The following is a 17,096-nucleotide window of genomic DNA, read 5'->3' as shown; positions in this document are numbered from 1 at the left end:
GTAGACCATTGCTTGTTAATATCACTTGTCAAAAGCCTTGCCTTGCCTCAAGCTTCTTACCTAATTCCACTTCTCAACCTACCCTTAGTTGTGCCTTAGGTCCCAGATCAAACCCAACCAGAGGCAGTATAAGACCTGCCTTCACAGCCTGAGTTCTGTCTTAAGTCCTCCTTTCAGACCCTGGCCCTCAAATCCACTTCAAAGTGGATGGACCTCGAGGGTGTCATGCTAAGTGAAATAAGTCAGGCAGAGAAGGACAGATACCATATGTTTGCACTCAGGTCTAACAGGAGAAACCTAACAGAGGAGCATAGGGAGGGGAAGGGGGAAAGAGAGTTGGGGAGAGAGAGGGACACAAGTCATGAGAGACTATTGAATACTGAGACTGAACTGAGGGCTGAAGGGGGAGGGGAGGGAGGAAATGGGTGATGGTCATGGTGGGGGGCACTTGTGGGGAGAAGCACTGGGTGTTATATGGAAACCAGCTTGACAATAAACTATTATTTAAAAAAAGCCACTTCAATTCTTGTTAGACTCAGGGACAAGAATAAGTGATAAATTTGGAGAACCTGAATTGTACGCCACATGGGTCTCCTTTCTTGCTATCAATAGAGCCTTGGGCATAGGCCTAAGTTCCATCTTCATGTCCAAGTCCTTCCTGGGTCAAAGTCCAGTCCTGCCTGCTCCCTCTCAGCCTGCAGTCTGACACTGATTCACCTTCCAGGTGGCACTCTGCTCTCTCCTCTCGGACTTTCAGTGATTACATTTCAGGACAGAAAGACACGTCACCACACTGAGAAGCGATGATATACAAGCTAACAGTTCATTCAGATCTACAAGGTTCTCTATTCCTCTTGGTAAATAAAAATTGGACAGTGGGTAGGCACGTTGCCCTGAGTGAACCATACCCATAGGATAACACACTACTCTCCAGTATTTCCACTGGAGCAGTGACGTGACACACAGAGCACTCTTCACATGAGATTACTTGTGTTTTGTGATAGTCCTATATAGCACAGTTATCAACAGTTCCATCTTACAGTTGGGGAAGCTGAGGGTTGAGATCACATGGCTTGTAAAGGGTGGATCTGAGAACTGAGCTCTGCTTTTCTGATTCCAGAGCCACCTGCCTAGAGTGAGAGGGGAATGCAAACCCCTGGCAGAGTCCACAGTCCCAAACACTCATTTTTTCCCCCTTCAAACTCATTTGCAGGGATGGTATGACAGCTGCCACGTTTGAATGGCTTTGAATAAAACACAAGTCTTATAAGACCATATTACTATGGAGTAAAGTACATTACAACAGATGAAAAACCATGTCTGATGCTACTGAAGATACAAGAAAAGACAAAAGGGATCCTCTGTGTCTGAGAAGCTTACACTGCAGCTGGGGAGGAAAAGCCAAGTATTCAGCTAAGGGACATGCCCACCTTTGCCCCACACCCCACGTGGCGTCAGGTATTAGGGAGCAAAAGACAGGGTGGGCTCCCTGGGATGTTTCCTGGCAGATCAGGGTCTTCAGATGACTATAAGGATGTGTGTTGCAGGGGACCAGCCCACACACCAGAGTCTAAGGGTCCCTGAGTAGGGGTTTGGTGTCGGCGAAATATCTACAAGAAAGAACACAGACAACATGAATGGTGGAAGAGACCACACTTTACTGGGAAACTTGGTGTCTTATATACCACAGGTGATTACATCTTTCTTTTAATGATTACATTGTTTGTAACTTTTTAGGAATCACATGTTTCAGAAAGATCATTGTTTTCACGGAAGAGAGAACAGAAGGTTAAAAACAGAAATGGACCTCAAGTATACTGTAGTATAGAGGTGGAATTTAAGGAAAGGTATTAAGCAGGCTGTGTTGTAGCTTATGAGCAAGTAATAAATTGTATCATTTATTTTGAATGTATCATAGATAAGCTGCTATATAACGATTGCCACTTCAGATAACTGAAATTAGGTGATTAACTAGTTGTTACTTAACCTAATTTCTGTATAAGTCTAATTACATGAAACAGAAGTTGGTGTTTTGATTTTTTACTTTGCTTTTCTATTTGGAGTGTCATTGTAACTACTGTATTGTAAATGATGGAAAATAATTGCATATGTAAAAAAATAAACTGTGTTATATTAAAAAAAGACAGAAATGGAGTACAATACAGAAGATCAACAACATAATTTATCACTAAAAATACATCAGCGGGAGTCTTATTTTGCGTATATAGTGTAATATTAACTGAAGCTTATGACAAGGCTATTTTTCTTTAAAAGTTCAAACAACAGTCTGTGAGTAAGGTGCCTCTAACTGGGGGGAAGTTTCAACCAGAAAATCTGCCCATTTACTGAAACCACAATTACCAAGTGGCATGAATAATAGGAGAACTAACCCCAGTCTCTGATCCACTTAGGTCAAGCAGTCAAGCGCACACATTTTCAAGCAGGGGAAGCAGGGTCCCTATAGGCCACACAGCACTGCACCCCAGTCTCCTAGGACCTTTGTTCTTTTGTCCTGATCCTCAAATGGGGGGAGGGCCAACCGTTATCCAGGGTAGCGCCTTCCTAGACAAGGCTAGGGACTTTGCGATTACATACGCTCCCCCCGGAGGCTTTGCCGTCACAGTGGAATCACCTCCGCAGGCTTTTTGGCTGGATGGGCCCCAACAGTGTGTGTTACAGCTTACATTTCATATACATTTTGTACCATAAAGAAATGATTAAAAAATCATTTCTCATTTCTGGTTTGTTATGGACAGAAATGTGCCCTCTTCCTCTGCCATTTTCTGGGCTTTGCTTTCAGGTGCTTTATCTTATTTAAATGGAGTATTTGTTGTTCATTTAAATACATATATTTAGGGGCACCTGGGTGGCTCAGTCAGTTAAACACTAGACTCTTAGTTTTGGCTCAGGTCATGATCTCATAGTTGGTAAGATTGAGCCCCGCACCAGGCTCTGTGCTGACAGTGTGGAGCCTGCTTGAAATTCTCTCTCCCCCGTCCCCCTGCCCCGCCCCTACACTTGTGTGCCTGTGTGTGTGCTCATGCCCACATGCGTGCTCTCTCTCAAATAAATAAGCACATGTTTAGACATAGTATTTCTTTTTTTTTCCTTTCCTTTTCTTTTTTAAATTCCCATTCAAGTTAGTTAGCATATGGTGCAATAATGATTTCAGGAGTAGATTCCTTAATGCCCCTTACCCATTTAGCCCATTCCGTCTCCCACAACCTTTCCAGTGACCCTCCATTTGTTCTCCATATTTAAGATCACTTATGTTTTGTCCACCTCCCTGTTTTTATATTATTTTTGGTTCCCTTTCCTTACGTTAATCTGTTTAGTGTCTTAAAGTCCTCATATCAGTGAAGTCATGATATTTGTCTTTCTCTGACTGACTAATTTTGCTTACCATATTACCCTCTAGTTCCATCCACATAGTTGCAAAAGGCAAGATTTCATTCTTTTTGATTGCCGAGTAATACTCCATTACATATATACCACATTTTCTTTAGCCATTCATCCATCAATGGACATTTGGGCTCTTTCCATACTTTGACTATTGTTGATAGTGCTGCTATAAACATTGGGGTGCATGTGCCCCTTCAAAACAGCATACCTGTATCCCTTGAATAAATACCTAGTAGTGCAATTTTTGGGTCATAGGGTAGTTCTATTTTTAATTTTTTTAGGAACCTTCCTACTGTTTTCCAGAGTGGCTGCACCAATTTGCATAGACAGTATGTCTTGATCTTCCTTCCTAAGCAGAAGAAAACACCATTTATTAATATTCGGATCATTTTACCAAGATTTCAAGACCACATGGAAATTAGGAACAATGTCAGGAGTGTGAGAAATCCCAGAACCCCTGGACTTAGGGTGGAAAGGTCCAGGCACATCCCCAGTGATGTTGTGCTGGGTGGGGACAGCATGCGTCCCTTCTTCCTGGTTGGCTAAGCTGCTTCCCCAAGGCCTTAGCTCTCCTGCTCCTGGATCAGTCATTGGCTGCACTCCATTATTACAACCCCAAACCTCACAAGGCTTAACAGTTAAGTATTAAAATAATATTCCATTAGTATGAAGTTTGAGATTTAACAAGGTTTTAGACTTTAGGTTTTAGACATTTCTCAAAGATATCATGGTACAGGGAATAATTTATTTTCCCAAACTGCAAAACTGTTCTTGCGTCCTCTGGCTTTGTGACAGAGTGCCTGCTGGGGCACTGGAGGCCTTGGGCTGCTTCATGTTCCCTAGGTGGAACATTCCCAAATATTCTCCTTTTCCCCAGGAAAGGTCAGGAGGGGGAGCTACAGGACAGCGCTCTTCAGGTCCTTCCTCCTGCTTCTCATTGCACCCACCACCCTCTTCCTTTACCTACAAAGGGCTTTTAGAGGGAGTGGCAGGTCTGCCCATGGTGCACACCCACTAAGTGGCAGGTATTATTACGGTCATTAATACTTTCCCCTGCCAATCCCTCCACATGCCATCTTGACCCCTACCCCATATAGCCTGGCAGCTCTTGCTTCTCCAGCTTCGAAAGGTCTTCACTCTCCAGACTGGATCCTCCAGGCTCCACAAGTGATCCTTTAAGAGGGTCAAGTGAGAGCATGCAGAAAGTCATAGTTGTTGTGTATTTTATAGAAAAGCTCAAAGAACTCTCATCTCCTGAAAAACATGCCTTGAAGACTATTTCTCTGCACTGTTGTCTAATCTGATTTTCAAGTTGTGTTTGTAACATCACTGGTTTTTTTCCTTTGTTTCACAATTGGAGTTGCTCATTTGCTGTGTTGAGAAGAATGCCTCCTTTGCCCAAATGTACCAGCAAAACAATTACACAGCCTGAGAATAGGCAGTCATGAACCCAGGCATGAGGAGATGTTCTATAAATGCAGCAAGCACCCAGACAAATGGTGTCATGTGTCCTCACAAAACAATGAAAAAGAGAAAACAGTGTACTGGGCAATGAATTATAAAGAAGGACTTTCTTTCCTGTCTGAAGTTCCTTCTTGCTCCAAATAGCCACCACATCATCATGTTTGCATTTCCCCCTTGAATCCAGAAGGTACCCTCTTTGGTCTGAGAATGCTCTCAACACAACTGGCAGGGTGAACTTTGCAGGATGACGTGGCCTATATGGTGTCCCTAGGCAGCTTCTTTACGCCATGTTGGTAGAAGTACTTATCTCCCAATAGTATGACAAAGAAATGGGGCCCTTCACCTAGGGCTTGTAGGACCCAAGATTGGGCATCTTGGAGCCTGTGACATGCTCTGTGTATATATCTCAGTCACAGTCTCTGGGGAGAGATCTCTGAACTGCATTAGGTTATCAAAATGAATCAGCAACAGACAAAAAATTAGGAACCACTGCTATATGAAGGGGGAGGAGATGAAAGAATCCTTATGCATGCAAAAAATGTCTTGCCCCAACGTGTCATATTTTGTAGATTCATTAAAAAGATAACTTCAGACATCCTCTATTATCCACACTGGCAGCTTGTTCCAACAAGGAGGCTCCCCCAGAAACAAGTAGAGTGTTTCTGAGGAGCTTCTGGAGTGGGACATTGAGATATGGAGCTTCTGTTGAATGACTTGGTTCTGCAGTCTTCAGATGCTTTGTGCAGGTTCAAGGTCAGGTGCCCTATTAAGCTAGAAAGATTGCAGAAAGACATTCATTTTGTGTCTCCATTAAAGAAATCCAACAAAAAATAGACACCTGGTTTAGTCCTGGTGGACATTCCAGGCTCTGGGCAGGTTGGTAAACTCTGGCTAAGGGACAGAGCAGGGGACACTGCTCGGCTATACCAGGAGAGGGGACAATGCAGTTCTACATGGCTTGTTTGTCTGTGAGCACTGCCAGCCAGGACTGGGGAGTTTAGAGTTTTGTTTTAACTGCCCAAATGATTTATAGCACACTGGTTTCTCTAGCCATTCTAGAAATATTGCAACATTTCACATCGGATATACATTTATGATTTTTTTTCAATGTAAAATACCTTAACAGTGTGAGCCCACTGCCCCCGCAGGGATGCTATTCTCTGATATGTGGCAGATGCATTCAGTGACCTCCCAGCCTTGAGGGGAGAAGTCAGGGAGTGGAAAGACCCTAAAGTCATTAAATGGCGAGTCTCTCCCTGTCCTGTTCCCCATTTCCCTCCTCCGGTTCTTCTTCGCTCCATGTTCCTGCAGTGGGTAGTCACCTGCCTTCCTTCCTTCTCTCCAAATAAGTCACTTCCTTCCTGATGTAACTGATCTAAATGCATGCCTATCTTGCCAGGAACCTGAACTTGTCATTTTTGTGGTTAAAAGCCAAAGTGCAGATTCAGAAGGATTATTTAAAATCTTCAGACAATCCTGCTTCAGAAAAGAGCTCAGATTCACAGTAGCAGATCAGCAAATCAAATCAAATGTCTTCTAGCAGAAGCTATTTCCAGCTTTGTTTTTCCATCTTGTAAATATATCTGTGTATATACCTTTCTTCAATTAAAACTTTATTTCCAGTGGTTAGTTTCTATTTTGTGATATGACATAATTTTAGTTGGGTGCTGTTTCTTTGACCATTACTGGATTAACAAAACATTTTCTTAATTTGTCTAAAGAAGTTCTTCTTTTTTATTTCCTTAGGAATGTCTTGTGCGCCTTTTGTAACATCTACTTTGTCATGTGAAGCCTCTGAGCTCAGTTGTTGTTGACCATGGGAAAAGAATTACAGATTATAGAAGGAGATGGGGAGGGGGCTCCTTTTGTGATCCATTTCTTGGTAGGTGATGTCTTTTGGTTCAAATAATACAGCAGTGTTATTCTACTGAGCAGATTGTTAGAATGGGTTCTCTTATTGTTATTTATGTAAGGATTTTATCTGCTGACATAGATGGATGCCAGAATGGGGGTTTGGGGTGGCCTGGGAGATGGAACCTGGTGGTCCAGGTGTTGAAGGGTAGTGACAGACCCAGGATTGCTGATGACAGGAAGCCCATCTGGCTGGTAAAATGCAGTGCTAGGCAACTAGCAGTTACCCAGGCAACCAATGGGGTGGGGGATGTCCATCAAGGGGTGACTGTGGGCCTAGATGATAGGGACCGATGTGCACACAGAGGCAGCCCATGCAGGCAGGCACTATTCAGACACCCAGGCAGGGCTCAGCACTGGAGACATCTGCCAGCTGCAGAGACAGGATGCCAGTCCATGGGAAGAGCAAGAGAGAGACAGTGTTCCCTTAATATGAAAGTTACCAAAAAGGAGGTAACACAGGGGTAAGAGATGTGGGTGCAAGTAGGTGAACTTGAGATCCAGGTGGGGCAAGACTCTTGAGGGCAAACAGAATCCTAAGTACCTTAAGAGATGCAGAACTGTGAAGTTGTTTAAATTTTTCTTAGAATGTGAGACACCTGGGTGGCTCCATCAGTTAAGCATCTGGCTCTTGATTGTGGCTCAGGTCATGATCTCATGGTTGGTGAGTTCAAGCCTCATGTCAGACTCTGTGCTGACAGCATGGAGCCTGCTTGGGATTCTCTCTCTTCCTCTCTCTCTACCCTCCCCACTTGTGAGCATGTGTGTATGGTCTCTCTCTCTCTCTCTCAAAATAAGTAAATAAATATTTTAAAAATGCTCTTAGAACTTTTAAGTTTCTATCCTAGGAAAGCCTACTGTGTGGTCTTAAATATGAAAACAGCAGATAGAAGTAGGGAACCAGATGGGGCATTTTTGTGTTGGGGCACCTGGTCGGACATTACTGGACTTGAAAGTTCGTGGTGTGTGCACAGGGCATGTGTGAAATTGAGAGTATGTGTAAGGGGATATGTGCTAGAGCGTGTGTGAGTGTATGCAGATGTGTGTGCAGGGATGTGAGTGTGCATGTGTTCTCAGGTGTGTGTGTATGGCATGTGAGTGTGTGAGTATGGGCAGAGATAAGTGTGTGCAGGGTGTAAGTGTATGAGTGGGGGAAGAGATGTGTGTGTTGCAGGGGTGAGTGTGTACAGGGTGCAAGGTGAATGTGTGAACGTGTGTGGAGAAGTTTAGATGTTGGTGGCCAGAAGTCGGAGAGCAATAACCCCACATCCCACAGAGGGCTATATTTATCAAGAGAGGGATTGGAGTCTACTTTCATTTTCTCAGAAGATGCTCGCCTGTGTTTCATTTCCACCTGCCAGATGGGCAAACTGATTAAGTGACTTTTGACAAAATAACTTCCTTTGCCCTGAACAGAGGACTCCAGAGAGGGAAGTCAGAAGATGTTTTATATTTGTTTTTGTCTTTCTGGGGCCTCCATCTGAGTTTTCAAGACAGCAGGAGATTGAAGGTCCCTGTGCCTCAGAAAAGGGGACTGGGCAGGGGATGGAAATAAGGCCCTGGCTGTCAGAGGGGTCAGGCTCCAAAGTAGACCAGAGATTTGAGTGACCTCAAACTGAAGTGTCCCTTCTCTGGCCTCACAAGGGGTGAACACCCCAAAGGGTACCAGAAATCTGTTCTGATTTCTCCAGCAGGGATCATCCAGCAGTGCGGCAGTGGCTTCAACAGTCCGGTGACTAGAATAAATAGCAGGGCTGAACGTGGAAGTCAGCGGGTCTTTTCCAATGAATGGAGCTCTCAGTGTCTCTGATGCAAAACTGTTCTCCTTTTGTCTCTCTCTCTTTAGCTCTCTGTTGCATCAACATCTGGAAGACCGAGTATCATTTTAGCCATAGTAAATAGCTTAAAGGAAGAATACATCTTATATTTCCCCACAAAGAGGCAAAATGGTGTGTGGGCTGCACCAGCAAAGGAACTGGAAAATCTCTGTATGGAGTGGATTTGAACGACAATCACTCTTCGTGTGTGAATCACTTTTCTCTTCTTCTTCCAAGCATCTGTGAAGCAATGAAATAATATGTATGAAGACTCAAGATTCCCTTCCAGATCAATCTGAGTATATTTGTTTTACATCAATGGTCATAAAGAAACAGGTTAAAGTGTCTAATGGGCATGAAATTGCTTCCATATAATTTTTAAATCCTATTTTTTCCCAGTGTATTAAGCAGCTTGACAGCTACCAATCTGCTTATTTCCATATTTGGAATAATTTCTGTTGTGACTATATGTTTCTGTATTTTCTGGAGTAAGGATATCTGACAAAGAAAGGAAAAAAAGAAAAAGAAAAAACAATCAACTTTGTTATCTGGTGAGCCTCTGTTCTCAAGATAAAATAAAAGATTCAATTATTTTTAACATCATTTGGTTATCTACAGCTACAGTATCACTACTCAAAACATGGTTCACAGACCAGTCGCATTGGCATTCTCCAGACCTTGATGCAAATGGAAAATTTGGGGGCACTCCCTGAAACACATCCTAAATCAGAATCTACATTCTAACAAGATCCCCAGGGGATTCCAGTACACACAAAAATTGGAAAAACACGGGTCTAAAGGCTGTGTCTGGATGGGTGGGTTTCTTTTTTGTAGATTGACTTTGCTTAGTGCTCACAGCTGGCACAGAACTATCTCAATTTTTCTCATATTCTGCTTGCCTATCTCTAGTTAGGTAGATAGAAAGATGATTAGATCATTTTGTGCTTAGTTCAATCATTTTGCATAGTTCCCTATCTTGTGTGAAAATAGTGGAAAAACTGATACTTCATTCTTTGATCACAATGGGTCAGCAAGTTTTGATTGAGCACCTACCTTGTGTTAGACACTGTCCTAGGTGCTGAGGACACAGTGATGGCTGAAACAAAGTCCTGCTTTCATGGAACTTAAGTGCCAAAAGATGAGGACAGTCAAACAAGCAAATAACAAGGTTTAATAAGGCATCAGATCAGAAATAAGACAAAATAGACTATAGAAATAAGACAAAAAATAGGGGAATGTTACTGTTGGTGTCCATGGACATCTTTTATAGCTGTCCACAGAACTACCTGTCAGATGGATTAAGAGCAGTTGGACCAAGGGGCAAAAAATGAACTAAGAAATCTCTGAGTTTTCATCTTGTCTTGAGAGTTTTTAAATTAGTAGAAATCCTAGTTGAGATTTCTATTGCAGGAAAAACCAAGGAGGAAGTGAAAGATGTGGAGAGAGCAAAAACTCATTTCCTTGGGTTTGATCTAAATGTCCATCACCCTTTAGATCAGGAGGGGCTGGGAGGCAGGCAGAGATGATTCATTCACAAGAACAGCTGTTACATCAACACTGACTCTTCCAAGTAGGTTCCTGACATTCCAGGAGCAGGTGGTTCCTTCCAGGTGTGCATCCTAGCCATTACAGGATGGGATGGTGGAATCATCGCCCTTATGAAGTAAGAGTGGCTGTGGATTCAAAGCACCATATTTAAATAGGGTTCTGTCAAATCCTAGCTAACTATCTTCCAGAAAGAATTCCTGAAAGTCAGTGTTAACAGCAGCAGAAATGGGTACTATGAGTCAAGGCAAAGGCCGCTATATGTATGGAAATTTTTTTCCAGTGGACTTATGTTAGGAAAAAGAATTTCCTGCTGGAAAAAATATTTGCTCTGAATTATTGTTTCTGGTTCACTATTACTATTCTTTATATGCAAAGGGAATGAAAGTCAATTATTTGTTGGCCTTTTAACAAAACAATTTTACAAACAATTTTTACAAAAATACTTTTAAGTATTTTTAACCAAAGGGAATAAAAGCAGGATTATGTCCACAAGAGCCATTTTGAATAAGAACTCTCTGAAATAGGTGGAATAATTCTTAGATGATGGTAGTCAGTGTTTTTCGCACCTGAGCTTCCTGTTGACTCTGACCGTAGCAATCTACAACTCCTCTTCTTCATGAGCTTAGAAAACCACTTGTTCTTATCCTTGGTTTTTGTCACTTAGCTTCTTAGAAGGGGAAAAATGAGAAAAGAAACATGTCCCTTTCAATTTCTTAGTAAGGTCATCTTAGTTCAGTGCATAAGGGCATTTGTGGATTGAGATGCGTACCTGCCATTGTGTGGATGGCATTGCCATTTGTAAGTGTGCCCTTTTGTTTGCTTTTGGGATGAAAGGAATTCATTCAAGCTGGAGATCATAACCTAGTGACTATTCTTCCGTTCAGCAAAGAATTATTAAGACAATGAGTGCCTCCTGAGTAAGATGCTATGGGCAGTGGTGGTGGAAACATATAAAAATGTGGTCTTTAACCGTGAAGGTGACTACTCTCTGAGAAGCAGGTGCACAAAGACCATCAGAGGGTACCAGAGGTACCTTTGGGGAAAACCAAAGGAAACAAGAAATTCATGCTGGGACAATAGGGGAGTTGCTTGGAGAAATGATTCCTTTAGTAAGACTTAAAGAATCCTCTCTCCAAGAGGTATCTAGAGGTGCTCAATCATAAGTGCTCTCAGTTACAACACGGTGTCTACCATCAGAGGAAGATAGGACTCCAAAGAGAAATGCTTATAAATGGGAGGAAATGAGATTCATTTAAAATATAGGGATTAGAAAGACAGGCTGTGATCAGTCTGCAGAGAGTCTTGCAATCCCAGTCTGCAAAGGAATTGGAGTATTAAGTCAACAATGAGGTGTTATTGAAAGTTTTTGAGCAGGGAACCTGACAAAACTATAGAGGAGCTACACTGCAGTAATCTGGTGGTTTTATGAAGACAAATTGCTAGAAGAAAGAACTGAATTCAGTAAGATCTGTTTGGACATGTTTTTAATGCATTCCCAGAAGGTGGCAATGGAAATAAAAAACAGGAGGTGGGTGTGAGTAAGATGTGGAGAAATCATCCACAGGACCAATAGGATGAAGGAGACAAGGAACAAATCAAATGTAATTTCCAACCTTCTTGTTGAGAGATGGGTCACACCACTAACCAAAACCAGACAGTTTAGGGTGGACTGTGTTTGGAAGGGATAAGTAATGAAAGCGGTTCAACATGTTGAGCTTGATGTTCAAAGGGAATATTTATTATGTTTATAAATCACTTTATGTATATATGTATAAAATATTTATATATATATAAGTACAGATAAATTTACTTATAAAACATTTATAATGTTTATAAATTATTATTGCCAATTTTTACATGAGCTACTTTTAAAAGAAATAATAGCAATATGACACTTCAGAGTATACTAAGCCCTCCTTCCCAGGCCTGGAAAGACCTTCACATTGCTCATCTTTTTTCTAAATTTTTAAAATATTTATTTATTTTTGAGAGAGAGAGAGAGAGAGAGAGAGAGACCCAGAGTACAAGTGGGGGAGGAGCAGAGTGAGAGAGATACAGAATCTGAAGCAGGCTTCAGGCTCCAAGCTATCAGCACAGAGCCCAATGCGGGACTGGAACTAATGAACTGTGAGATTATGACCTGAGCCAAAGTTGGATGCTCAACCAACTTGAGCCACCCAGGCACCCCACATTGCACATGTTTTGAGTCACTTTCTGTTTTTCTCTTAAATAGATTGGTGCAAGAAATTAGAACCTTGTGGTCATCTGGAGTTTTCTGTGTGGGCTTAACTGGACCTTTGGTGCCCAGAGCACACTTCAGGACTAATGCTATTTTGGAATATCACTGGAGTTGGAAGCAGGGTAAGAGGGGTGGCTTCTCTTCTTAAGGGACCCTAGATAAAACAGGAGGCACAACAGAGGCTGTCATTCTTGAGAAGGAGAGGAAAGAAAAGCTCCTGCAGGCCTCATTCACAATGGATCATATACGGAAGTGCTGGGGGCAGTGAGGTGGGTGAGATGGTAGTTTCTAGTGTCTACACTGGTGATGTTTGTACAAACCAGTTGGAGGACCCCAGATGGGTCTCTTTCTGTTGTCTCTGATTATGCCATAGAGAATCTTACTAAACTCTCTAGGAAATATGAACAAGTTTAATGTGACATAACAATGTACATTTGATTCTTACAAGGTTCCTAAGGGCTCAAATGACTTATTGCAGTTGCTATGAAATATGTGAGGTGAACCAAAGATACCCTTGCCCCTCAAGTTGATGTGACATTTGAATTACAAAACATCATAAGAAAAATACATTTAAAAGACTCCATAATGTCCCAGAAACATAGGTTATAAAGAGGATTGAGATACAGTTAAACCACACTTTGAAGTTGTGAGCATTTTTATGGCTCTGATATGTGACTAGAAGAGGTACAATCAATTGAAACAACATCTCAGCCACTCAAAACAGGCTTTTGTGGTAGAATCCCGTGGATCAACATTGACTGAAACCCTTGAAGCTCATTGGGCTTTTGTTGTTCATTCTCTAAACTGCTGTACTCCTCCTTATGTTCTAGTACCAGAAAGATACCTGTTGCTTGGTAACTTGATATGCCCACTCCTGAAATCTTGGCAAGAGATAACGAGAGGAGAAAACATATTTCCTGGAACTCTAGCCATTGCCAGGGAAATTTCTGGAACTCCATTCCTCCCAGCATTTCTCCACACATGGCCAAGAGGTGCCTGAGCTCTGCTCACCAGCAAGTTCCCCCAGCTAAAGCTTGGTGCCCGCCATCTTTCTTCATTCCTGCTCTGACCCCACTTGGCAGTGTCTGTGGCTTATTATGTTGCTGCCAATAAAGCCACAAGAGTAGGAAGGCTGGCTGCTGTCACCAGTGTTCCTGCCAAGGCAGCTTTTCCTGTATGTAAGTCCCAAAGGGGCCGATGCTACTTGTTCTTGGCACGGCCTCCATGCTGCCAAAGCTACGCATGTCACCACCTGAGTTATTCTTTTATTTATGCAGGAAGTGGTTTATAATTATTGATAACCTACTTGATACCAGGCTCTGAGGTAGGTACTATGCATATATATAGTGATTATTTCTGACCCTGCCCTTATAGAGCTTAGAATCTAATGTTAGGTGCACCCACAAATTAAGCAATGCAAACAGAAGAGGCTCCTTGGATTTGACATTGATTGGAAAGAAAAATCTGAGGCTCCACTAGTTTGTAAGTTGTGGGTTGGGGATTTCAGTCTTTATTATAAAAGCAGTGGAAAGCTTTGAAAAGTTTTAATCCAAATAATGATTTGTTTGAGTGTTTTGAAGAACACTCCGACTCTGAGTGGAATTGCAGGTCGACAGAGAACAGATGGAAATGGAGAGAGCAGCTGTGAGGCTGTTGTAAGGATGCAGGACACAGTGGTGGCATGGACTAGGGTGTGGCCCCGGGGGAGATGTAGAAGGTCACAGCAACCTGGCCCTTGCTGCCATTGCTCTGGGCACTGCTGTTTTACTGGAGTTCAACCTGACCATACCAAGCACTGGATACCATATTTGTTCTGCACCAATCCAAGGCGTTTCTATTTTCCTATTGTGGCACCCTGAGGCCTCAGTTCCATAGGGGCATTGACTTAAACTACCAATGTCTCACTCCAGTGTGTGCCTGCCAGGTCAGCCCCTCCATGCTCCAAATGTGCCCAAGAGTGTTGGAATCCAGAGATGAACGCTGCTTGCATTTCAGACAACTACCTAGAGGTAGGATGTTCACATTCAGGGAATTGGCTGCTTACCAGAGTGTGGTTGCTTTGGAAAATGAGCCACACTTTGGAGGCACGTGATAATTTCAGAGTCACCATTTGGTAACATTTCCATTGAATATAACTAGACAGTTAAACAGAAATTTTACATACATTATAAGTGGGGTGGTGGTCCACAGTTTCCATCCAGAAACAGTCATATGGCTGGAAGTGCCAATGGTGGAAGTAGGGGTCTTGGATATGCATTTGTATAACACCCTATAGAAGTTTGAGGAAATGCCAGTTGCCCATATTTTTAAAAAATGGAGGAGCTGATGGAAAATGGGGTAGCTGGACTAAATCTCTCTCTCTCTCTCTCTCTCTCTCTCTCTCTCTCTCTCTCTCTCTCTCTCACACACACACACACACACACACACACACACAAACACCCTGCTACGTCCCCTATGCCGAAGGGTCTTGTTTGGAGCCTCAGTTAAATATTAAAAGTAGACCAAATTTTTTAACAGCTGTCACCAAAAAGTATGCCAGCAGGGGGAGCACAAAGGCAGAGTCAGGGCAGAGGTAGAAACCCTGCTTAAAATTCTACCATTGACTGCAATTCTCTCCTGCCTCCATGATTTAGGAGGGAATGGCAATGGTATCCGTCTGTACGTGGACTTAGAATCCTAAACAGCTACACAAGCTCTTTTTACTGTTGGACTAAAGGCCATTATGTAGCATCTCTTAACTGTTTTTAAAAAAAATCGGAAATCAACTAAAGCTTCCAGAACCATTATGTTACAAATTCACCAGAGCACTAACTTAAAAGAAAGAAAAAACTTGGTATGGCTCCCAGAAGACTCATCACACACATTTGAGGAAATGCTAAAATAATTGTAAATACTAGATTCTTTTCTGAAAGCTCGAAAAGGCAATGAAAGAGATGAAGGCAGAAATGATACTTAAGACATAAACACATTCAAGTAAATGTATCAGTTTCTGTACACACTCCATTCCCATTGGCATCTGAGCATGGATCTTAATTCAAGAGGTTTAACCTACTCCAGGGAAAACGAATAAAAAAGAATGCAGCACAATGCTTGAGGATCTTCATGTTTATAGACTGGTATGAACTCTCTCCCCCACACACTGTAACTTGGGGGATTTTCCTTCAAATCGATTAAGGCATCTTCATGGAGGTGGGCAAATCTCAGCAACACTAATGGTGTTCTCGATGTTACTGTAAGTGAAATAAATGATAGCAAACTTATCTGAGCAGATACATCTAATAACAGAGGCGTAGAAGCATAATACAGCAAGAACAGAAATGTCCAATGCCGGAAAACAAGAGTGCATGGAATCACTATGAGCATGTTAGTGTGTGGTCCGTGAGTGAACAGTACGTGTGTCTCATCAGTTTTGCCCACATCTCCGTCTCTCGTACAGCCATCTTCATCAAGAGGTCAGAGTCACAGGGAAAGGGAAGCCCTTTTGGGTTTCAGAAAACCCCAATAAATTTCTAGTGGAGGAATAAAGAGAAAGTCCTTGAGTCATAGGGCACTCAATGGGATCTGGAGATTGAGCCTCTAATATCTACCCACATTCAAGGGAAGTGACACATGTGTTGATTTCAGCCTCAATTCTTACATACCAAAGAAAATCTAAGACAAATACTCATGGCTTACAGCATTGCCCCACCTAATCAGTTTGTTGGCTCCCTTACCCACTCCCAATGTGGTTGATATTATGCATTTTCTCCTTCTCCACACTGGAAAACTCCCACCACTCAGGAGAGTTCTTGAAGAGGAGGGAAAAGACTGAGCCAGCACAGTTTGGGCAAATATTTTAGTCTTTGGCATTGAAATATAATGGAAAGGAGGGAAAAGATGCATTCAAACTAAAGGCACCATCTTTTGGTGTCTAGTTCTCAACATTTTAATACTATGTCTTCAAATGACCTGATAGAAATGAACCTAAGTAAGGCACCATTCTGTGTGGGCAGTCATTTGCCTGGTTTGTTCTGCATTCCAGAATCCTGACTATACAATCAAGCACGGCTCATTCAATCCCGGTGGCCACACATGGCACCCTTTTACAAGGTTCATCAACTAATAGTTTCCATGAAGATGACAAATGGGTGTGGCAATGATTGGACCCACACCCAGAGAATTAGAACAATGTGCATTTTACCATACAGAGACTAAACTGGAAATATAACCAATAAAAGATCTTGATGTCAAAAGAATTGGTGATATTGCAGAGGCTGGGTGGGAATTCCTCTTCTCCTGATGTCCTCAGAGGGCTAGTGCCATTCTCATTCTGGCCTGTCCATGCTCTCAATGTCCTATGCACAGTTAGCTTTCCACTCTACTTGAGACCCTGGGAATGGCAGCCAGTATGGCAGCCTGCTTTCTCACACCTTCTAGCCTCGGCACTGAGCACTTTTTGCCACATCTCAATGGAAGGGTGGGCATCCCAAATTCCTTAGCAAAGAAAGAAGTTCTTCCTGATAAGAACTTAAACTGAATGTGGTTTTCTTCCCTGGAACCACAACATTTCCTATATGATATCACTTAAATTCCTTTCTGCTCAATCCTTCTGAGGATGGAGTGGGGAAGCCATCTCTGTTGATAATTTCATGCCGAATGTTGCATGGGCCAGGACTTCCCAAAGGTTGACCCAAGTGCAAGTGTGTGGTGACTGTGGCACCAGAGAGATCATCAAA

The 17,096-nt window shown here is 42.4% G+C and overlaps 1 long non-coding RNA gene across 2 annotated transcripts in view; it reads left to right on the top strand.

Moving 5' to 3' along the window:
* Positions 1-16,548, top strand: part of LOC115274247 — a 30,040-nt gene extending 13,492 nt beyond the window's left edge. Inside the window, exons 2-4 of one of the 2 annotated variants that reach the window (XR_003901162.1) lie at positions 8,624-9,145; positions 12,376-12,503; positions 16,403-16,548. This is a non-coding gene — a long non-coding RNA (uncharacterized LOC115274247). Of the gene's footprint in view, positions 1-8,623; positions 9,193-12,375; positions 12,504-16,402 lie in introns of those variants that run through there. The other variant, XR_003901161.1, reaches the window with a different exon arrangement.
* Positions 16,549-17,096: the final 548 nt, after the last annotated feature.

Source organism: Suricata suricatta, chromosome 12 (assembly GCF_006229205.1).
Source record: "Suricata suricatta isolate VVHF042 chromosome 12, meerkat_22Aug2017_6uvM2_HiC, whole genome shotgun sequence".
Classification (NCBI taxonomy): domain Eukaryota; kingdom Metazoa; phylum Chordata; class Mammalia; order Carnivora; family Herpestidae; genus Suricata; species Suricata suricatta.
This window is presented reverse-complemented; position numbering and strand designations above follow the sequence as displayed.